The sequence below is a fragment of the Ambystoma mexicanum genome, chromosome 7p (assembly GCF_040938575.1).
Source record: "Ambystoma mexicanum isolate Mex_15411 chromosome 7p, UKY_AmexF1_1, whole genome shotgun sequence".
Taxonomy (NCBI): domain Eukaryota; kingdom Metazoa; phylum Chordata; class Amphibia; order Caudata; family Ambystomatidae; genus Ambystoma; species Ambystoma mexicanum.
This window is the reverse complement of record NC_090939.1, coordinates 240,421,296-240,446,487: the sequence shown is the minus strand read 5'-3', so window position 1 is coordinate 240,446,487 and position 25,192 is coordinate 240,421,296.

Here is a 25,192-nt window from a genome sequence, read left to right as displayed (position 1 = left end):
ACATGGTTAGCCTGAATTTGGAATTGTGAGCAGGAGTGTGAACCCCGAACTCTGAAAAAAGTGTGTAACACCGTGAGTTGTCTTCTGCAAAAGAGTGGCACTCCAATTTATGAATATGCATTTCACCTTTGGTTACTGCACATGATCAATATAGTCACCAAACAAAGACACTACACCGCTTGTGCTGTAGTGAAAGAACACACCGTTTATACTATTTTGAACACAGAACACAAGACAGGCTAAATAGATTAAGCTCAGAGCTGGAATCCTCAGTCGTTCCCTGTACAATATCATGACGCGTTATTTGTTTGTGAAAAATGTGAGGCGCTCACTTCTTTGAAACATGCATCCATTTGGTGTTTCTCCCAAGGTGTGCGCGCTGGGTATTTGTCCCTTTTCCCCTCGCACAAAGATGTCACTTCCCCATGCTTGTGCCACAGCTATATTTGTTGCGGGCTCACTCTGTCACTAAAACAGTAGGAATGCACATGAATTAAGAGCACTTCAGAAAGCGCTTCACTCACAGAGCTATCAGCTAAAAATGCTTTTCGCTCACACATCAATAATATGCATTCAACTTTGTTATAATACACAATCAGTACATTACCCCCTGATGTGTAAAAAGGGTTCACAGGTTTGGTTTAGTGAATGCAAAAACGTGCACATTTAGTGAATGCACACACTTCGACAGTTTACACAGGGGTGCACTGGCCTATAGGGAACTCTGGAGATTTCCCAGTAGGCCTCTGCTCCCTGCCCTCTTTTGTGTCTTATTTCCAAATGTTCCCATAGGAAATGGGTTGGGCTTGCTGAAAATGTGTAATATGGGGCCACTTTGAACATTATTTCCAGGGCCTCTTCTGGTACGCAGTCCACCCCTTAGTGTACAACAAAGGCATTGGCTAACTGGATGATCACATACGTCTTTAATTGTTACCATAACAAATTCACAATCGAAAGAAGAAAGCATGAGATGTTAATTTAGATTGGCTACTAAAATGGGTGCCAAAGGCAGACTTTGGAGGATGTTCCTTGTGTGAAATGTTTATGGCAATACTTCAGCATGGGCCCAAATCCGATTTCAAGGCGTTGGCTCTCCATTATCATGATCAATAATACTACGTTTTGGACAAATTTGAGATTCATGTTTTCATCAATTGGCTGAGCTATCCACTCTTTCTTTTTATGAAGGCCAGTCCATAATTCAAATGTCGACTACCTACCTTTCCCATTGCACCATGTTTTGCTTGTTGCCTGCGCACATTTTTAGTGTGGGCCAAGACTGCCAAATATGTTCTTGCCGCACAGACATTGATGTTGAAATGCATACTTTTTTGGTGGTATTTGATGCACATGCCATGGAACACCTCTAAATCCCCTGCGTGGCAACACTCTGCAATGCCCTTTGAATCTCTGGATGACCCCTTGTCACATACCATCTTCAGAGGTGCGGTATAAGGTGATGACCCAGCCTCCAGCCGTTTCTTCCTACTTTCCTCTTTTTTGCTCAGCGCGGGGGTGTACACAGGCATGATAGTGTGTGTTTCCTTCCCATGCAGTATGGTGTAAAAGCGATTGCCAGATCTGACCAATATTTGTTCAGATAGATCACAAATGTAAGAACTCCGCTAGAGATGATTGCGTATTGACTACGACCAATTTCTTCGTTCTTCACAATCTTTTTTCTCTGCGGCATTGATTTTCTTGGCCACTGACTTAGACACATGCCAAATGTTGAATTGATTCCTGATCTGTGGGGACCTCTCTCACATGACCTCGTCTATGCTCGCATGCCTGTCGCTGGCTCGAACTTCAACTTCTAAACATCCGGATTGAAGACGTTCAATCAGTTTTATAAAGCCATGCTTCTGGAACGCAGTACAGGTTAATACATTATGTAGCCTGGACTAAACGCAGGCAAACCCCCTGCCCTGCCCCCCCACCCCCCAAAACGCCTGTGAACCCTGCATCGCTCAATTGCCAGATTTGGGTGGATCTGCAGGGGCACGACAAAGAATTGCAAGTTAAACCTTGCAAAATTAATAAACGTATTCCATATAATCAAAGAATAAGCAGGAAAAAGAAAGCTCTCTAAAATCCAATACGGTAGAGAAACCGATCTCTGAATTTCTCCTGCAATTACTCCCGAGATCGGGAATCCTGTACACAGATTCGGGCATCGCGAGAGGATTCGTCTGATAGCACCACAATGATGTTGGATTCGTGTATGAATTCAGCTGAGTTCTAAGGCAGACAACGAGTTTGGAGGCATGCATAAAGAAACAGCAACATCCTGTTTCCTTTGTGGCTTGTGTTTGGCTGCAAGAAGGCAAGGCAAGGCTTACCCACACGAGGAGCTGTAGAAAGAGAGGCATTTTTGAAGGTTTAGACAGTATTTCTTTTTTCTTTGGGGACTGTGTGTATTATTTGTGATTTGGAAACTTTTTTTGAGCAAGGAAACCGTTGTTTATATTCCATACTTTGTGAGCCATGCACTAAGGCAGTATATTTTGTTTGTTAGGGAATACTGTTCTTTTGTGTTCTGATTTGAATTTGAAAACTTTGTGGTTAGATCAAACATATATATTTTTTAACTTTTGAACTTAGTTTATTTGGGGAGCCAGTTTTATTTGCTAGGAAAGCTTTAGCTGTCCCTGCTACCGCTTCTCTGCCCATCTGCTGCGAGAGCCATTCAAGCTGCGTGAGGCTTGGAGGCCTGCCACCACACCCAGAAGGAAGAGGAAGGGCCTGCTATAACCCATGGCAGTGTTTCCCTTACGGCAAAGCCCTCCGTGATAAAGAGCGCCGCTTTCTTTGGTTGTCCCTGCTCCCGCTTATCAGCCCAACTGCTGCCTGAGCCATTCAAGCTGCAGGAAGCTTTGAGGCCCCAGCCCTATGACCATAAGGTAGTGGGAGTGGCCATTATAACCTGTGGCAGGTCAAACTTGCAGTGAAGCCGCTGCGGTAAAGGGCACCGCTTTCTTCGGCTGTCCCTGCTCCCGCTAATCAGCCCAACTGCTGCCTGAGCCATTTGAGTTGCGGCAGGTTTTGAGGCCCCACACCTATGCCCAGAATGTAGAGGAAGGGGCCATTAAAACATGTGGCGGGTCACACTTGCGTCGAAGCCGCAGCAGTAATCGGCACTGCCGTCTTTGGCTGTCCCATCCCTGCTCCCGCATCTCAGCCCCATCTCAGCCCATGTGCAGCCTGAACCATTCGAGCTGCATGAGAACTGGAGATCCCAAACCCACACCCAGAAGGAAGAGGAAGGTGTCGCTATAACCCACGGTGGGTCATCCTTGCAGTGAAGCCCGCCGCACGAAATGGCACCGCTGTCTTTGGCTGTCTAGGGCTGCTGAGCTGCCACAAGTGCCACTGTACTTTATTCTAAGCATCATCTATGATAATCTCCCCAACTATTTCTGATAGAGGGAAGGCTATCCATCTACAGGTTTGATGCTTATTGTATTGCTGCTTTTTCTGCTTTGAACATCCTGGGGAACTTTAGGCCTGACCGTTAAATTTCTCGAAGAAGCATGTGACTTAGCATTCCAATATCAGGGTGAGAGGGAGACTGACTCTGGCAGCCCCTCAAGCTGTCGGGGCATACCTCACCCAACATTGCCTTGAATAAATTGGTCCTGAATAGGGCCTTGTTATTGATGTATCGGGCACACCCACCTGAACTGCTGCACTTAGCAACCTTTGCTAGAGGTGACAGGAGGAGTCAGACTTTGGCAGCCCCTCAAACTATCAGGGCGTTCCTCACCTCAGTTTTGGTTTCAGCCTTGGTCCTTGTTGCAATGTATTTAATAGTATGAGTGGAGTGTTGTGCTGTGAACCATCCTTATGAAATGTATTTAATTTTCTAGGTTCTTTGTTCCTGGCACAGCAGTTGGAGGTGACTTGTGAGGGAAGAAGCTGTGCTGGCGGTCTGTTACATGACTTCTTAATAAACCAGAGTTGATCAAATCGTTTGGTGTGTATGGCCAGCCTTTGTTTACCTTGCATGGTAGTAATCCACGCATTCATAATGTATATATTTAATATGACCATTTATAAGTAAGATAGATTTTAGGAGGTATTTCTGTATATTCTAATTTATTGTTTAACCCTGGCTACTTTACTGCACTGTGCCATGAGTCAGCGAAGAGCGGAAAGGGCCTTTCACCACACAATTCTCCCAATACTTCACAAACTACTGGTAAGCCTATGTGAGAGGCTAAAGTCCTCATTACATAAATAGAAAACCTCCTGTCATCTTTAGATGGACAAGACCCTTCAGGGACACGCCTTCCTGAGATAAATGGTATTTCAACTGCAACTAACTGCAACCTTTTTGATAATTTATATAATATCTGTTTTGCAGGCATGGAATTTCCAAAGAGGGGTGAGATGGCCACAATCTCTAAGATGACCTCGGAAGTCAGTACACATGGGAATTGGGGCACACAGGACCAGACTGCTCATGGTAAAATAAAACCCAATATTTGTGAAATTCTAGTCACTGCGGAAATTCTGTATGAGATATCAAAACATGATGTAGAAAAAGAGGGAAACTAGATTATTCTTGCCCAGATTCATAGTGGTGTGATCACACAAAATAGAGGCAGCACAGTCACGAAACGAGGTGCTGTGACCTCTGGGGAAAAAGGCAGTGCAACCTAGTAAAAAGTCAAAGAACAGGGTACTGTGGTGGGTCGGAATATGGAGTCAAGACACTTTGAGGACATTCTATACTTTGTTAATTAAAATGAAAGAATAAGGCCCATCGCTCCCTGTGGCTAAAGGGAATATCCTACCTATCAAAAGAAACTAAAGGTGCATCTCGGATGTCAGGAAGTCTAAAGGAAATATGTCCTCCGTTCAAGCTAACCTTATCTGCCCCTACTACTAACTATAACTAAAGTAAAGGGGCCAAGAGAATGTCTCTTCTTCCCTTGGTCTTCTCTTCATTAGGGTAGTCATTATACATACAGGTTTCTGTTTGGAATATATTGTTAGCATAATCTCCTTTGGTAGTCTTTCTTATCAATTCTTGTAGTTCTTCAAGACAACTCTTGGGTCTTATATTTTCTGTGGTCGTCTCTTTGTAGTACATTTCTTTACAATAATTCCTCACACACTTCTCACCACATAAATGCTCTTCACAGTCTATTCTCTTAGCCTTTTATACATCATGTTTGCGTTTATTTCCTTATAGACTTTCTTTGCCCAGGATATTCTTTCTGAGGATGAATTCTCTTTTATTCTATTCAATTGCTTGCCTCGTCTCCTTTTTCTTGTTACATGTTTCAGGATTGATGAAAGAACGGGAACACCTTCTTCACATGTTTAGCAGCACCACAGTAAATGATAAGAAATCTGATGCAATTGTTCTCAAAGAGTCTAGATGTTTATTGATATGTCTTCGTAGCCCTTTATGAGACACGTGTTTTGGCAAGTGCTATGCCTTTATCAATCATGGCAATTGCTGGTTGTCTTTCTGACAACTCTGTAGTTGTACGGCTAGGTTGCACAAGGGTTAAATCCCACCTCAAAAGTCCATCTGAAGTCTCCAAGGGTTGCCGATGCTCAGAGACTTCCGATGGACTTTTAAGGGCTCACGTAGATAATGATTCCCTGGCAGACTCCCACTGTTCCCAATTCCCCTGGTACCTCTGGTTATGCAGGGAAAGGTTGCAGAGCTCAGCTCTCTCTCAGGCTTCTCACTCTCTTTGCATCTCAGTATCCCGTTCCCGGTTCCTCGTCAGATGTCTGCAGATGCTGGTGCTTGGAATGGGTTGAGACTTCCCGTCCTGGTAGTCTTGGCTATGTTCTTCGGGCTTCCTGTCCACCACTATACATGCATGGTCATGCCAATCCCAGGTACCTATCCCTTTTCTTCTTCTTTGTACGTCTTCCTTTGTGGTTCTGCACACAGGGACTCTGCATTCAGACACTCTGCTGCTCTGGTTCTTCGAAACACGCGGGCTCTTCAGTCTGTGTTGACTCCACCTCCACAAGGCGTGATGAGGTCAGGGGCCTTTTCCTGTGAATGGCACTCTCCTTCTCCCCACATGCTCTGACCATTCCCAGTTAAATACAAGTCTCTGGTTAAAGAAACATTTTCCTTATTTTCTCCAGATGGATTTCATTTTACATTGCCTTGAGCTAAACATGAAGTAGCCATTGTATTCTTCATAGAAGACATTCCCATATACGCAGCTATGGTAGTTGCCTCAGGGAACTCCTCACAGGAATTGGAGTCCTTGTCCCCAAAGGGGGAGTCTCTCCCGGTGAGGTCCAACTTGCCTCGACCCCTAGAGAGGGTCTTGCAGAGCAGGCTCACCTCTCTAGCCTCACAGGGGGAGTTTCTCCCTAGGGGCAAAGGGACAAATACCTGCAATTCATCACAATACGCATGAGGTAACCAAATGTGACATGCACCTGAAACAGATGTCAGCCACTGGCGATCGAGAAACATTTAGATCATTAGGATGATATTGATTCTGTTAAATCCCATACACCACGTGGTTGTGATAATATTTGCGACACCTCATGTCACTGTAATTTAATGCTGAATGCAATGACCTAATTGAGGGGTCTTGTTCTTAGCTTAACTGTGGAGGTGAGAAACCTGAAGTTAGTATTACAGGACCAAAGAAAAAATGGGATGGCTCTACCACGGATGTCTAGACCGACGGTACCTAGTAACATCATAGAAATGCCAACACACATCTGGATTCAACAAAGACCTCTGGTATATGAAATCACAGGCCACTGCTCACAATAACAAATAGAGTGCCTCCACAAATTCCCCTATGATGAGCCTCAGTTGTCAATAAAATGGACAGATCTTGAATATGCTTGCATACTGCTACTATGACCCTTAAACCACTTTGTGGCAAAGCAAAAAGACAAAAGGGTGCAGCTCTATTTCGATGCCAACTGGACACCAATAGAGCACCCAAATAGGCAACTGGTCATTCGAGGAGGAATGTTGTATGTATGATAAATCCACCCAAATTGGCACAAGGGAAATACAGCTCTATGGATACGTTCACTAATAAATCCATACCTTGATTCAGGCAAAACAAGTCTGTATCTCTGTTATAAGAGATTACATTGTTCGTTGCAAGAGAGTATCAGTTCCAGTTGTGAACAAGTTGTATCATATCTGAATTGAACTCAGGGATAATCATTCTGCCCACTGTCTGCAAAATGTCAAAAATTGATCCGACCCATCACCCGGATCCAGGATCGAACTCAGAGCCGCTTGACCATTGAGAACAGAATCCCATGATGATCCTCAATCAATATCACTGGGCTCATAAGAACTCTATCTGGGGAAGGCAAAGCCGCTCATCTTTTACTATAATTTACGCAGCAGCATGAGGGCACTATCTAGCGGCCTTAGTTCAATGGTTCAAGAGGAAGGCGGTTTAGAGTATATTGTTTGAGTAAACAATGCTCCTATCGGCTTCGACTCCACTGTTCCCCAGGAATAGTGCATGTATAATGTTCAACAGGGAATCTTAAAATTTCTATTGTGGAACATCGCCGGGCTGGAGAAAAATATGCCCAACAATCAATGGTGTGATTGTATAAGAAATTGTAATCTAGTTTGTTTTCAGGAGACCTGAGAGGCATTTTGTTCTGGCAGCAAATGGTTCTAGAGGTACAGCCAGCGGTGGCTTATTATCTTGGGTTGATTCATCTTTGAATCCTACATCCAGAGAGGGTGTTTTAACATTTCATGACCTGCAGGAGCTGGTCTTAGAATTCCCTTCTTGCCCCAAACTATTTCTATCGAACAATGATCATAGGCCTAACAATAAAAATGTTCCAGGACTAACGACTTTGGCTAAAGAACAAATTGAGTTCTGGAGAGGTATTTACAAACACGAACTTAATATTTTGCTTTTGGGAGATTTCAATTTCCAGCTTGAACCTTTTACCCCCCTTTGTGAAATTATATTAGAAGTGGATACAGTGTGGGGTACCCCAGATTTATCCGCAGCACCACCCAAAAGCTATAATAAGCGTGCACTTGATATGGCAAGAACTCTTTTTTTAATCTAGAACTACGTGCATGTAACGTGAAGGCCAGGGGTGATAGGCCAGCAGCTCCAATGTACCGGTCTGGTCTTAAGCGTCCTCATATTGATTATATTTTGATAAATTCAAATGATTGGTCCAACGTAGATAACCTGGTGGTGCCAGAGCACTTTGAGAGTGTTTTAAAGACCTCTTGCACTAGCATATTTTCTCAATAATCACATGATTACAGGGGTGGAGAGAGATATGAGAAACACCTGCCTTGAATTAAGGGAGACAGAAGATGTCATGTTAAATGGAAACATCTGCACCTCAATGAAATTCGGCCCCAGATATACAGCATTTTACCTATTCTAGAACTTGTTCTTGTTGACAGTAATCAGGCTTGTCTCAAGGTAGTACGTTGTTAATGATATTGCCACCTGTATCCACCCACTTGTAACTAAACCAGCTAAAAATGTAGAGAGGGCATCAATAAAGTACACAAAGGACTCTAAGAAGGCAAAGTTAGATTTGATTCATGCCTTAAAAAGCTTAAGTATTGACAACTGTGCCTGTAAAAAATTGCCAAGGCACTCTCATAAAAAATGTACTGCAGCCGAAAAAGAGAGCTACGCTGAGGGTATATGGACACGACTCACGAAACATAGCTCTGCTTTTTGGAGAATAATTTCCCATGGGCATTCCAAGAGCAAACGACTTCAAATGGGCAGCATCATGGTAGAGACACAGCATAACCATTATAATTCATTATATGCAGAAACGCACTCTATTTATCTATCAAGCAACATTATCCCCATTCATAAAGTCGGGAGCTATTCCGAGGACCTGCATTTCAATCTAAAGGAGATTTCTCTAGCGATAGACCATCAGAAAAGTGGAAAAGCAGCAGGACCAGAGGTGGATAAAATACCTGTAGTCATATACAAGGAGGACATTACCATATAGACGCCTTCCTTTTATATTTTATTTAATGCTTTGGTTGCTACGTCTACAGTACCACCTTCCTGGTCAAAGGCTGGTATCATTCGATCTATATAAAGGGGTGCAGAGATACGGCCAGCAATTACAGGCTAGTTTCTTTACGAGATGTATCTGGAAAAATATATGCTAGAGTTTTACTGGGACGCTTGAGCGACTGGGTAGAATCTGTTGACCAACCGCTGCTTTAGATTGTCTTGACTCGTATCCAAATATGTTGCCGTTAGGAACACAAATTAATATGTTTTATTTGTTGACTTGAAAACGGCCTTTTATAATGTGCCCTGTATTTAGGTGTACCAGAGTCTCTATTGAGAGCAATTGTAATCATCGATAATAATAACAAGGCGGTTGTCCGCTGGGACCTTGATGGCCAGGTTACAGGCTACTGCCCAGTGAAAAAGGGAGTAGCCAAGGGTGTGTATTTGTGCAACTTCTCTTTTCTATATGTATCAATGCTTTTAGCGATGCAATCACCGAGGTCCCTTCAGACAAACCGATCCTGGGTAATGATAAAATACCAATGCTTCTTTTTGCAGGCAATGCAACTCTGATTTCCAAAACACTGAAAGGCCTGAGAGATCAATTTAGGCTCTTTAGCGACATCTGTCATGCCAAGGGCACCGAAATAAATCAGATCAGAACCAAGTCAATGGGCCTCATTACGAGATTTCCGGTAAGTTATTCTAGTTTCTGTTAAGCCGGTGCCGCCGTTTCTGGCAACCCGTGATTCAGGAATCACCAGATGATTACGGCTTGTAAGGCACATGCATTCTGGCATGCCGGAAACGTCGGTACTGGCATCACGGAATCACCATCCAAACTCCCCAAAATTGACAACACCGTAGTCCTTGGTGCCATTGCCCCCGAATTCGGCATCACAATGCCAGACCCAGCAGCACCGGAAACTGCGGTACTGCAATTACCATGTCCGGAAACAAAGTGATCGCAGGAACAGAAAACTAGCCGGCGGCCATTACAAAAACACAATCCATTGGAATCTTCAAACTACCGGCAACATCCACCCCTCCTGATCAGACAAATTACATCAGTAGCATGTCATCTGGAGCGTGTGAGACCCGCAAGCGGAAGTCACACTTCTCGGAGCCCGAGCTCAACATGCTTGCGGACACCATTGTCCAGCATGCAGTTGAGCTTTTCAGCAATGACCAGCGCAGGCAAACACAGCTGTGCAAGAAGAGCATTTGGGAGGAGGTGGCCCAGAAGATGTCTGCAGTCGGGACAACACCACGCACACTGCAAGATTACCACAAGTGCTTGGACAATATGTGCCTGAGGGTACAGAACCTCCTCTTTGCCCAGCAGAGACAGGGCATGGCCACAGGTGGTGGGAGCGCATCACCAATACACCTGATGCTCTGGAAGGAGAGGTGCAGCAGTGTGCTGCACCTGGAGCCAATCGAAGGGGTTGATGCTGCGGAGGCTGTAACCCCAATGTAATAATCAACATCCCTAGCCACACTGCTCACACCACTATACCAATATATCACAGAAATGGGAATTGCAGCATTCACACACACATAAACAGCCTGCGTGCACACACCTCCCCCAATAAACAACATCCAGGGTGCATACATGGACATAAGCCCTGGCCACCTAACAATGACCCATGCCAGAAATGCATGTTGAACTCTGCACTGGCACCCTGTGCTGCCAAATGTCGATGCATCTCCTCCCACACAGACACACATCACCCTGCCACAGTGTATTTACTGCATGTGTGCCTGCCATGCTTCCAATGGCACCAACTCACAGCAGTGCTGAGCCCCATCTTCACCCACACATGACCACCATCGCACACAAAGTCAACATTTGTCCTCCTCCCAGCCACCCTGAACCCTGAGCACAAATGCATACTGTCCCTGTAACTGGTCCAGGCCGCAAGCCCTTGCTTGCACCATCCATACCACACCCCTCCCCACTCCAACATCCCACAGCGGGTACACCCCCCAACACCATACTCAGCAAGTGACAGTACACCACAACAGTATCCCCAGTGCAGTACTCCACCATGTACAAACATCACACACCCTGCAGCTCAGTATGCATAACACAAGCATGTGTGCACCATGCCATGTACCACACCATGTCCCCGACACAGTATGGCCATGACCAACATAACACATGTATCTGTGCTTCATGAATCCACACTGGTTACTGACAACATGTCTTTCTGACTCCCTCAGGAACATCATCTCACAGTGAAGTGGCCCATGCAAGCACCTCAAGGGGCACCAGCCTCCGCCACCGCCGGACAGCACAGACCACCACGCAGGACACTGCAGCCTCCACTGGCACAACTGCCACAGAATCCACAGCTGTGGCAATCCCACCAGACCCAAGTGCCACAGTTACCACAGCTGCAGCCAACCCTTAAGTGCCAACAGACACAGTCACCACAACTGCGGCCATCCCACAAGCCCCAACTGCCACAGTCACCACAGCTGTGGACATCCCACCAGCCCCAACTGCCACAGTCACCACAGCTGCAGCCATCCCACCAGCACAAACTGCCACAGTCACCACAGCTGCGGCCATCCCGCCAGCACCAACTGCTGTTGTTACACCATCACCAGCAGAGCAGCCACATGCACATAGCCATGAATCAAGTTCTGAGGACATAGCTGACAATGCTGGAGACAACACAGGGGAGACCAGCGACAACAGCAGCTACGAGCCTGCAGAGTTCAGCCTGATAGACCTAATGAGCCCATAACGCCCACCCTTCCCCAGTATCAGGGAAATGTACGTCCGACTCCACAGAGGAATGGTAGGATGCCTTAACTGCCCCAGTGCAGCAGGACATCCAAGAGGCACAGTTGATGAGGGAGAGTGTACAGGCCATTGGCCAGCACAATGCACATGCTCTTGGAAGTGCCACAACTGCCATCGTCCTGATAGGCAATAGTATAATGTCCCCAATTGCCGAGACAATGTCAATGTGCCTTCAGGAGTTCCTTGAGAGAAGACCCACTGAGCAGGAACACACTCCACCCACAAGCTCCATGCCTGCAAGTTCTGTGCCCTGCAACCCAAGGCATTGTTCGATGCATTTGTCATCCACTCCACACATTTGAACGTCAGATGGCAAGCGGGCATGCAAATAGGCCGACAACAAACATGTGCCCTGGATGTGTCTTTGGCAGGAACTACATGAATGACATGACACACGTTGTTGAGGGATAGTTGGGGAGGGGGAGTGGGGAGGGATAGTTTGGGTGGTGGGTGTAGTTCCATATTTGTTTTGCATTTCATTAATTACATCACACTTGGTGTTGCATACAAATCATGACTGGGCATTCATTTTTAGTGTGAGTGAGTGTTTAATTTCCTGTACAGCGCTGTGTGCATTAGCTGTCCTAGGCCATGTGCTTGTGTGATGTGCTCAGAATTAATGGTTAATCAGTGCATCGCGTGCATCACTGCCATCCATGGCATCCCTCCAATGTGCCAATGGCTTTTCCTCATCACTGTCATTCTCATCCTCTGCATCAGGTGGATGCATGCCCATGTCCGGGGGGAGTGGTATGTTGCGCCTGATATACATGTTGTGCAACATGGCACAGGCTAGGACTATCTTGCCCACCTTCACGGGGCTGTACATCAGTGCACCCCCCGATCTGCTCAGGCGGCAGAACCTTGCCTTTAACAAGCCAAATGTCTGCTCATGTGTGCACTGTGTCCTGATGTGAGCACGGTTGTATCCCCGCTTGTTCTGGTTCTGTGGTTGCCTCACAGGGATCATCAACCATAGCATCAAGGGGTATCCATCATCACCTGCAGGGGAGGAACAGAAAGGGGGCAAAACCATTGTGTTGCCAGTATCATGTTGGAACAGTCTGTATATTGGTTGCTTACAAATGCAAGTTATTAAATGCGATTTGCACACGACGTAGCATATGTCATAGATGAGCCTGGTACCATGCACATTGTCAATGGAAATTGCTGTGTTTGCATTGTACGGATAGCAAGGCATAGAATCTGTGATCTGACGGCTTTCTGTCTGTATTCATCAATGTCAATAGAATGACATGATCATACTGTTTATTTTGCTTGTCTGAGTCAAAGTATGCCAGTGGCCTTACCAGGTGGCTTGTTTCTGGGCTGGCAAAATACTAATCTGCCTGCTACAGCTGGTGTGCCCGACAGGTCTGACCCTGCTGGGCGCCCCAGACATGGTAGGCAGACCTGTCACAGGAGCTAATGTTTGTTTATGTGCACAAATTGCAATTGCTCATATTTAGGGAATGTCTACATGCGTGAAGTCATACTTGCATTTTGATTTACATGATATGCTGCATGGGAGTGGTTGGTGATCATCTATGTATCAGGCAAAATTATCAATGTGGATGTATACACACAAAGGTAGCAGTGAAGGATTTGATTGAGAAGGCGATGCCAGAATAATGATTGCCATGCAGCCAATATGCATGGTATCTATGCATGGTAGATGGGCGGTTTGCTGTCACTTTTCTATTGCCCATTCACACCCACCTTGCCTTATGAACCTATGACTATGCCACCAACAACTTTGACTAATGCGTGAACCAATCTGGGTTCAATTTGCATTTCGTATGATGGTCATATCACCCATCCATTCATATGCCCAACTATTTTGTTGCTGTTTATGTCACATGCATATGGGTATGTACACTTTTAACAGGCAGATGAACTGGCAACCAAACAGCCAATCCAAGGACAAGTCAAAAGTGCATACACTACTCAGGTGTGGTCCCATCTGAAGGATGATTGCTCTAAGTCTTTACTGTCTCGTGAATACTGGCTATGTTAAACTAACTTCGGACATGAAGAATACCTTGATAATATACACTCCCAGTTTTTCAGATCTCCTGACATTATTTTTAGACTTGGCATTTTACCTCTGGCACACTTTGTAAAGTGCTGAAATGCTATGGTCTTTGATTTTTGCGGGTCATCTATTAATGCTAAACAGTATCTACAGAATTTCATGCTCTTTTGCACATTCATTACTGACCTCAGATCTACCTATATAAAGCCTTTATTTATTAACCACGGCGTATGAACCCCAGTAGAAGCACTGACCCTATGCAAGTCTGCTTTCTCTACTGTGATTACTTGGAGGGTTGCCAAGTATTTACATACAGCATAACTTCGAAGGAATGCCTATGCCGGTTGTGAATGACACTCATTTATATTTTTCCCCCTTTTTAATTTCCCATGTATATGTATTCATTTATTAATGTGTATATCTCAACCTTGTAGGTCAATGGAATTTTATTTATGTTGATGTTGTGTTTTGTTTGTCTTTTATGCTGCAGCTTCTGTGACTTATGTCAAATAAAGCAAATTGATGATTGATATTTTAATTGAGAAACCTTAATTGTTTCCATTTTATAGAAAAACAACATGCATTCATATTTTGCTTAGGGGATCCTCTTTTCTGTTGTGTAAACATGGCAGTGATGCAGGGGCAGGAATCTGATGTGATGCTGCCTGTGCAGGAGGAGTACAATGATCTGGATACAGTGGACGTGGATCTTTTGTCCTCCTGCTTGGACTGGGGAGAAACCATTGATCAGCGTTCCCGGGATGAGGCACACCGCCAACCTGCCTCCTCCAACAGAGGATGATGCTGCAGAAGTTGTTGGTGGTGATGATGAGGATGCTCCAGAGGGTGATGGAAGGAACAGTGTTGACAGAGAGGTGGGAAGGAGCCTGAGTTTGTGGCACAGCCAGTACCGCAGAGGTAAAAAGGAGAGGCAGTGCCGGAGGGGTCAGGGGGAGAGCCAGCACTGCAGGGGTCAAGGGAATGCACAAGTCCCAGTGAGGGATCATGGAAGACAAAGGAAACCCTCCAAAGGTACAAGGAGGGCAGGAAATCAGCCCCCTTTGCCACCATCCTTTTCAGCCTGGGATTACTGTAAGGTGCCTGATGGGGTTTCGGCGGTTTGGGTCTATGTGACCTAAAACATTTGACCTAATCACATTCGATCGAATCTATTTGGCTTTTTTTGATCTAAAATGCAGAGAGAGACCCACCACAGCCCCCTCACTTCCCCTCAACCTAATCGATACACTTACCCACACCATATATATACATTTAATTGGTATCAGGTAATATTATCCCCATATATATGGTCGCCGTATATAATATCGCCGATATTATATGGGTGACCATATATATAGGAACAGTGGCAGCAAAAAAAAAAAAAAAACAAAACAAAGACAAAAATAAGGTTTTGGGGGATGCGGGGGTGTCCTTTTTTTGGCGACATTTTTGCATGGCGATATTTTTGAGGGGACATTATTACATGGAAACATTTAACTAGATTTGACCGAATAAAAGGTCACAAAAATTCGATCAAATGTTTTAGGTCAAATATTTTTAGGTAAATTATGCTAATACTGTTTCAGCAGTCAAGGCTGAATTTGTGGAGTGCACCATGAGCACCCTGTGTCCAGGATCAAATACCATTTTCAGGGGCAATATCTCTGCTACTTATTCACTGGGTACCACAATCCCCATAAAACACCTGCATTGCTGGCACCAGGATGTGTATGACAAGTAGTTCAGGGTGATCTGATCGAACACATTTGGTCGAAGAACAATCCATCGAATAAAATGTTTTGACAGGTTGATTTTGCTGTATATATCTGTGGGGGAATACTTCCCAAATCCCCCCTTTAACTACCTTTATTAATGATTTCCCTAAATCCACCCCCCACACATATATATGCAGCAAAATAGATTGCAATAATCACAACAAATTCTTCTTCGATCAAATGTCATGCCGCAAAATCTCCCATTCCCTGTCAAGCTCCACCCACTCAAAGCCCATACCAGTGATGAACATAAGACTACAGTAGTCCCTTCCAGGAGGGCATGGGGAAATGGTGACATGGTGATCAGAAGCCCAGGCCTGTCCATGTAGCGAGCAAGTTCTGCTTGTGCAGTGGCGGGTTAGTACCTTAACACAAAAGAGCCAGTCCTATCCCCGGTGCCATTCCAGGGAATGTGGGAGACAAGGTAAATGTTCCAGAGGGCAGAAACATAGACAACATTGCCCGGCAGATATGGGGCATTGTGCATATTGTGCAGCTATGTCTTCAGCCAGGGGGGAAATGAACATGACATGGTAATGACACTGCACAGCATAATTTTGAGAAACACCACCCAAAGTGCATTTGAGAGTTTTGCAGTGATGGCGTGGTCCATGTGAACTCGTTTTTGTTTAGTTTCTGACCAGAGGGGTATATTTATGTTGTTTTCATGTTCTTTTTTCCACCTTTAAAAAAATGAATAACAATGTATAAAAGATCAAAAGTGACAAGAAATGTAAAACCAAAAATGGTCATGTTAAACTTTGTTTCAACAATTGGGGCTCCTGGTTTGGAGCCTATTCTACCCAGGAGGGTTGATTAGGAAACAAAATATACAGTTGTATAGGTCCAAGGACAATATGCTCAAAAAAATATATACTCCTACTTCTTGTCAACCTCTGCATGTATAAAGAAAGAATCACTCTTCCATACTCTGATTGTGAAAAAAATTTCGTTTTTTTATATCTAAAGTTGTGTAAATCAACCTAAAAATTGACATTTAAGAGATATGACATCAAACAGTGTTTGACCGGAAATACAGACAGCAATATTTACAACATACAGACCCAAATTTTTTTTGGCAAAACAGCCAATTTATGTGTGTGAGACAAACTCAAACTCGGTTATGGTTTGCCACGGAATTCACATATTATAGTATACACATAAAAATCAACATTGTAACATCACATAGAAATGTTAAAGACAAAAAATAGTTTTCTTTGTGTTAGCAGCATCAATGTACTGCAGTTGGGGGTAGTGCGTCTACACCAAGGTGTTTCAGTTGTTTCTAGGTGGGCTTGATGTGCCTCATCTTGCACACGGCCTTCATCAGGACGGGGATCTGTATAGTATGACGTCTGTGCTATGGGTAAATTAATTCCACAGGCACTGTTTTTGGAGATCCACTTGCCGCAAGGGCTGATCTCTATATAATCCTCTCACTGGAGGTTAGTATCTCTATAAATTCAGCCTGTTCGAATTTGTTTCTTATTTTCTTGTAAGGGCCTGGCAGGAAAAACCTGTACGGCTGCAGTATTAGCAGACCGTCTGCCGCTGGAGTGTGCAAAGTATCCTCTAACTGCTGAGTCACAGAGGAGTCCGCGGGGGCCTGGCTGCAAAGCGTTAGTAACGCTGTTAATGTTAAACTTTGTTCAATGTAGTTTGGTGTAATGTTTTTCATGTTGAAGAATACATCTTCAATTTAGGCTAGACATTTGAAGAGCAGATGTCCTACATCAGCATTCAGGATTGAATGTTTCTTGATAGTAAGGGAATCAAATGCGCTCACTAAGACTTTAGTCTCTCTACCCCTTTTAAATATGTAGTGCACCATTCTCTTATTTCTGGAGAGAGCCTATAAATATGCATAGTTATATATCCTAACACAATAAACACTAATAAGTTAAATGCTTGAGAGTCTACCCTGTGGCAACAGTGTAGTATTCCTTGCTGATATGTGGTTATGATGTTTTGCAACAAGTCCCTCCAAGTGAAGGTACTCGGATCAGACTTGAGAGTTATTCAATGAGCAAACCCTCTGTGTTTGGTCTCGTCTTTTGAGAGAGAGATGCAACAAATGAGTGTGTGTGTCACCCCTGTGAGACAGGAGAAATGTAAAACTTCAGCTGTGCCCATTCTCCTGTCAACAAGGACTGGAACTATATTACTCTTGTATGTCTTTCTGCTGCCTGGTGCCATTTTGCGTGGGGTACTTTTGTTCCTAGTAAAAAAAGGAATAAATAATAAACGCATTCAGAAGCTATAGCAGGTGGAATTTTTCACATTTTATACAGACGCTCACTTGAGCAGCTTATCCACTTAATCAATTTCCCCTTCTATTCTCTGACTGGTTGGCATCAGCAGCCACGTCGCCAGTTCCAAGCACAGGATTCAGTCAGAACTAAGCCAGGCATTGAGCTTCTTACACTACTTCTCTGCTTACAAACTTTCTTGCACACCACAACCAAATGAGTAAGTACAGCTGTTGGACATTACCTGGTAGTGAATAATAATGCATGTTGCCTCTCTAACAGCACATTACTTTCTAAAGGTCACATTAGTACCTTCTTTGCCAGCATCTGCTTTTGGCCAATGATGGACCGCCCCTGCATTCCTTTGCTACAGGTTCCACCATGTCTGCTGATTTTTGAGAATTGGAGAATTGGACATTAAATGGGATGAGAACAGAGATGGGACCTTATTTTTTACCAATAATCGACCTTCCACTGTTTGGAACACTGGAGTGAATGATGGCACGGTGAAAGATCTGGAGGTTTCATAATATAGAGACGTTTTTCATGGCACCCACAAATAGGAGGAGTTGTCAAGTATGCCACATGCCATCATGCCACAGTGTTTTCCACCTAGGCCAATTGCAATGGTACTATGCATCGACATTAGTATGTGAGAAGGAGCTGCCACAGCCTTACAGGAGCACAGAATTATGTTGAATTTAAAAACATGTGTTTCATGAAAATATTTGAATATGAATGACATATCTAGATTGCTTCACTGTCTTCTAGGGTAGACTAAGATACACAATATTAGGCAGGCACTCCTCTAGTCTGTCCCTGCCCGTATTTGTAGTCATGGAGGCTTGCTAGCAGCAGGTGGCTCACAGTGGGAGGGCCCTTGTGGGGTCTGTGTCCAGATCCCCCAAATTGGAGTAAATGAAGCAGACCCTGCATCCAGGAAAGGAGAATCTGTTGGATTGTGATGCATGCTGGGAGGCTGATGAGAAAGGCGAGGAGTCAGCAAGGGCCATGAAGAAGGTGACAGGGGTAGCTGATGCGCATGAGTGGGCCAGAAGGCAAATCTGCTTGGCCCATCACCATGAGCACGCAAACAGCCAGTATACTGATACTGTGTCAGCCACATGGTTCATGCCATAAGCCTTCAAATGTCTGTCCAAATGTCAGTATCCCCAACCCCTTCCTCAACCTGCAAATAATCAAGGAACATAGTAAAGAGGCCAGCATGACAAGGCTCCTGAACCTACAGGGGCTTTCCCTTTTCCTGGTGATCATGCACTGTTGCGCAGTTAGGAGGTGGGGGGCAGTGACATTGCATCTGCTGTTCCTTCATCTTCTCTCTCCCAGACCTCCCCATATCAGTTTCCAGCCAGGCCCATGAGATATTTTGCCCATAGCAACACTACTCTTGCCCTCTCTGCCCTGAGATGTACAAGTAAGATTGGGTCAGGAATAATAGGTTAAGGAGAGGGTAGGATATGATGGGAACTGCGTTATCAGGATTGTTAGTGACAGGGAATAGGTAGAATGTGATGAAGGCTGTATTTTGAAAAGATTTTGGTATGTGGTGTAGGAAGTATGTTATGAATTCTATCATTTTTGGATGACTGCGGTTAGTGAGGGTGATAGAATGTAATGGGGATTGTGAATTGAGGATTGCTGGGGCTAGGGAGGCTGGCAGGATGCTACTAGGGACTTATGGTCATACATTCAAAAAACCGAATGACAACCGTCAATTTTCACTGCATTCTGAAACTTTTCGTACCGCTCAAGTATACATGTAGTCGGAATGGAAAGGAAGGTAGAGGGTATTAAAAAGGAGAACCAAAGGAGAAAGGGATCGAATTAAATGGAGGAAGGGAAAGAAAGAAGAGGAGGAAAGGTTACGGGAAATGGAGGGTGTGATAGTCCAAATCTCGATAAAGAAAAAACTTGAAACAAACGAAAATGTCAGTGCAAAGTCAGTACAAAGTCATTTTTGCAGTACAAAATGACTTTGCACTGACTTTCCACGGTAAAAATACACTTTGCACAGTTCCATGAATCAGGGTTTGTGTAGTCAGTGCAAACTCACTTTTCAGCAGTGCAAAGTCACTTTGAACCGTTCAAAAAATTCCATCAATCGGGCCCTTTATGTCAGTTCTTTTATCAGACCTATCTCAGCCTCTTTCCATGCCCATTGGATCTCTCCCCCTGAGCTTCCAATGAGCCAAGAAGCAGGCCGGTGTACAGGAAATATATTTGTATTTATTTGAAATATAGGTAAGTAAAATCACACTAATCTATACACACAGCCTTTTTTGTGGCTCACAATGAACTTCTTGTTACACAAATAAATCAAACAAATTGGTTTGGAAAAAACACAAATCACAATTCTTTCCTTTTTACATTGGTACAAATGCATATGGCAATTATGATTTCACCCACACTTTTGGTTTAAAATAAACATAGGGTGATTTAGCAATTTGTTTTTACCCCCTCACTGAAACGTCTGTGTTCGGGAAGTTGGACAGAACAATGTGGGATGATTTAAGAATTTTGGATTTCAGAACCCCCTTCACTTAAAGGCCTGTGTTGGGGAAGCTGAATAGTAAAAATTGGGATGATTTGAGAATTTTGAATTTCAGAGCCCCCTCCACTTAAAGGCCTGTGTTGTGGAAGCAGGACCCCTAGGATTACCCAATTAAATTACAGATCTACCAGAGGTGTCAGATTTAAATACAAATCTTGTTGCTGGAGATGGGAATTTAAATTTATATAAACGTCCTGATGTTTGAGGTTCTGTCCTCGCTTATTTTTGAGCGGAATAGTGAATTGTCACACCTGTCCTGGTATGGTAACCACTTATCACACTTGAATTTTAATAGCATAAGGCAGCATTTGAGCTGACTGGAATGCTTTTTCAATGTTTTCAAAGTCCATGGGGTTATCCACCAGTCATGACAATGCTTCATTATTAATTAGGTCCAAATTAATTCCATATCGATTGAGAATGTAACTGCCTGAATAAAAGGTGTTCGGGACATCTCTCAAGACCCAACTATTATATTCTATACTTTTGTTGCTATGGACATTTTTGGAATACACCTTGTAGGCAGGAGATGCTTTGAATCTGGTGTTTACAGACCTATTTCCCATTTGTCAATCAATTTAAATGTGGGAATGGTGTGATCTTTTGGAAGTTTCCTGAATAATCCTTTGCTGATGAAGCTCCTTCTGCTTTTCAGGCATACTCTGGCAAGCACCGGCTCCTCCCCCACAATTATCTGAATGAGGAAAAAGAACTGTTCGCCCTTTTCCTGAATGTTTCTTTAGATTTTGGAATGGTGTAAAGTTTTAGGGTCTTCCCTTCCAGTGTGGGTTGCCACTTAAAACTGGTAGGAAGGTTGATTTTCAAGAATGGAGAAGGGTTCCCATCACCAGTTTGTTCTCCTACAGAGATGACGGTGATGTCTGGGACTTGGTTATTCTTGAAATGGAATTTTACATTCTCAGACTGTCGATAAATTAAATGACAGGTACCATTCATGTTTACGTAATTATTAATCATTTTCAATTTTATAGGCCAGTTATTCTGGGTCCAGCGGACCTTGTTTACACGGTTGGTCAGAGATGATAACCTCCTCAGGAGATTGTTCCCCAGTAAACAAGGGGTGCCCTCTAGAGTCACGACTATCACCGGATGTTTAACTCAGTGTTGTCCAATTTTTATTTCCAGATCTGCAGTTCAGTCAACGGAAATGCCATTCCTGTTGAAATTCTGGAGTTGTGTGGGAATTGGTGTGAGGGGAATTTGGTGGCCCTCCTCCATCCTGAGTTTAGTTGGTCAAAGGCCTTTTTGGACAGGAGGGTGGCTTGGGATCCAGTTTCCACCAGAGCTGATAAGTCACCTTGACCGGTGAATCAGTCTTCTTTCTCCTCCAAGTTGCAAAGTAAGTGTGAGTTATTTGACAGCCCGGTGGTCATTTTCTTATTATTGAACTCTGACACTGTGATATGGGGCAATTTTCTGTGTTGGAGATCAGGAATCTATCAATACATTTTGCAACTAACAATGGGTGGATTTGGTGACTCCTCTTTCTCCCTATATTCTTTGCTGTCCCCCTTTACCTGCAGGTAGTTTTTCAGAACCTGTTGGCAAAAGGACACCTCCTCAGTTTCAATTCTGTCCGGCTCGGCTTTTTAGGGTTAAACAGTTTTTGGTTCTGGGTCGGTCTCCATACTTAACTTGTGCCCCTCAGGGTCTTTTGGGACCCATGTTTTTTGGGAGGTTCTTCCCTGTTTCTGAAAGAAAAGGTTATTTTACTTGAGTCCTCCAGGGACTCTTCTCTCTCAAAGGTGAAAATCTTAAGCTCCTCCACAAAGTGGGTTATTCTTTATCCTCTCCTACTTATCCTTTGCTATTTGGTTTCTAGCTTTCCAGGGATAGAAGAGTCACTTTCTGGCTGAGAGGTGTTTAGGGTTTCTGTCTGGATGAGAATGGAAGCTTCCTCTAGGACTTGGCATCTACCGTCCACCGGGCCTCCTCCTCAGGAATCTGTGGTTTGTGGGGTATTTCCTCCCATCATTTCCCCCCTGGGGCATCAGACATGGGTGTTTTGCGAATGCTGAGAAGTAGGGTTAGGTAGAGGGTTGGACTGGGCCATCAGCATGTGCCCCAGATCATTGTTCAGTGTTGGACCTGTCGCTCCAGCTGCAAGACCTTTTCTGGGTGGTAGGAAGGTTTCAAGTCATACCTCTGCTGCTCCTGAAAAGGGTAACTGTCCCTTCTCTCAGCGTATCTCGGGTACTGGAAATTTCCCTCATAATTTTCCATCCCAAATCTCCTTTCTCTCAGGTTCAGGGGTCTATTGTCCTGGAACTGGGGAGAGAGGATTGTTTTGGAAGTTCTGATTTGGGGGATATCTCGGGAAGAAGTTCAAATTGGGAGGTGAAGTGATACTTCTCTCTCCTGAGCGAAGTTTAAAAGGAAGTTTCCTGGGGCAGTACTTACTTAATTGGATACCCCCTTGGCCAGGGGAGTGTAACATACCCCGAGATTGGTTTGGTACCCTTGTACCTAGGGCTTACATAGGTGGCAGGGTCTGAAGGATCATTGTTCAGGACCCCTGCCTGACTACCATTCGATGGGGTCTGGTTGGGGGTCCCTTCAGCCTTCCATTTAGCTTGTTGGCAGGAGGGTTACGTTTATGCCACCCCAGTCTACAGATCAATGGACGGGTCATTTTTACCTCCACCACCTTCGTACCAGCAGGGGTGTTGGATAGTTTGGGGTTTTTGAGGGCGTTTTTACTCTCAGTGGGCTTTTGGACCTCATAGATCCTGGTGGTCTGTTCAATCACCCAATCCAGGGTCCTGTGCTCATAAAAATCATGCACCAACTGGGTCATTATGTATTTGGATAGTGCATGGAATTATGTTGTTATGAACTCCCTACTATTTGTTTTCACCCACCAGGAAGTCTGAACAAATGCCTGTTTTAACTCCTGCACAAACCACCAAGACGCCTGATCCTCCCCACATTGCACATTATATGCAGCCTTATGGGCCTCTTGTGGGTTCCTATGTATGGAGAAATGTTTCAAAATGGCCGCCTTGTAGGTGGACCATTTATAATGCTCCTGGTCCTCCAGTCCTGCAAAGAAACTGGAGTACTCAGGTGAGAAAGTCCATTTAGTAAATGCTATACAATTTGCATAATTTCTGATCTGGAATGATTCCATTATCTGCTCATAAAGTTCCAGGTGCTCCCATACCAAATACTTGGCATTCTTGTGCTATGGGTTCAAGATGCTCTTTATGGCCTTGATTTGTCTCATTGGATCTTTCACAAAACCTCAGCTCTGTTTCCCTGTCTGCTCCTTCTTCTGCACCAGAGTCCATTTGCCTTCTGACACAGAACTGCTACTGGTACTCCCTTCCCTGTCTTCTAGGTGCTCACTACCACTATGAGACTGAGAATACCTCCCAGAACCACAGGGTCTGGACTCCTCTTGCCTGTGCTGCCATCAATTCTCAGGGTCATTTCCCCTGCAATCACGGTTTGGCATTGGATAATACTCAGTCTCTTCCTCAGACTGACTCAACTGTGCAGTCTCCCCCTTTCCAGACAGTCTAGGGAAATTCTTCCCTTCCCCTGAATGTAAGGAGGTTGTTAATATGCCCCTCCTGGGCTAAAGCTTTGAAAATTCTTCTCCAGCAAAGCGAGCTAGCTGGTCTGTCTGCAATCTCATTTTTTTAAATCCAACTCCCTCATTTTCTCATCAAGGGAGTTTTCATGGTATGAAGTACTCACTGGATTATTCTTAACTTCCCAGGACACACTTGTCTGAGCAACTGTCAATCTGTTTGATAGAGGTAAGTACTCCTCAATCTCAGATAAGGACTGGATTTCTAGGCCTGGGTACGTGTAGGTGCCTCATGTTTCCTTGGGATTTGTAGGTGGAAAACGTGAGCTCAGTCACAGTCGGCCCATGGGAACTTGTGGTTCACTGTCAGGAGGTTCCTGATGGGATGGCCATCACCCCTGGATAAGAGGGCCCTTTCCCATACCTTGATTGGTCAAGGTGCCTCAATAACTGTTTGTAATTTTCAATTTCATATGCCAACCTCTCACACCTTATTTCCTTATGGTGTTCAGAGAGCTGGCTTTTTAACTCTGAGACAGGGCCTGATGGTCCTCAAGCACTTTACTCTGGGCCATTAATCGGTTTCAATTACCTGCTTTCATTCTGACTCATTTTCGTTTTGTGCGGCCTGCATTGTGCGCGCATATTCAAAGTGGTTGGCTTTCAAAATACCAATCTCTTTCTCTTGCACATTTCTGCACTGCGTTGCCTGTAACAGGTCAACTTCCACTTGCCTCACTCGCTCCATGAGTTCTTCATTTTCTTGCGTATTTCCAGCCAGTTTCTAAGAACCTGACTGACTCTTTTTTGCATCCATATTCAATAGATGCACCTCCTGTGCAAGGACACTATTCTCCTGGTTCAAGAGGTCTTTTTACTTCATGTATTTAATTTTCTGTTGTTTTAACGTATGTACCTTCAGATATATCTGGTCAAAGTCATTTTGAGAATCAATCCCTTTTATAATTAACCGACTGTTTTCGTTTTTCAACCCTTTATTTGAAATTGAAAGGCCATAAGGTCATCTAACCTCCCTCTATTACAACTGGTCTGATCATTGACCTTAAGTTGTAGTGTGTTCACATTTTCCACACACCCTTTATAATCCTCTTGCAGTGCAGAAACTGGTGTTTCACGCTCTGCACTCTCTTGCTGTTGGGTTTTTAACTCTTTTTTGAGTTGTTCCAT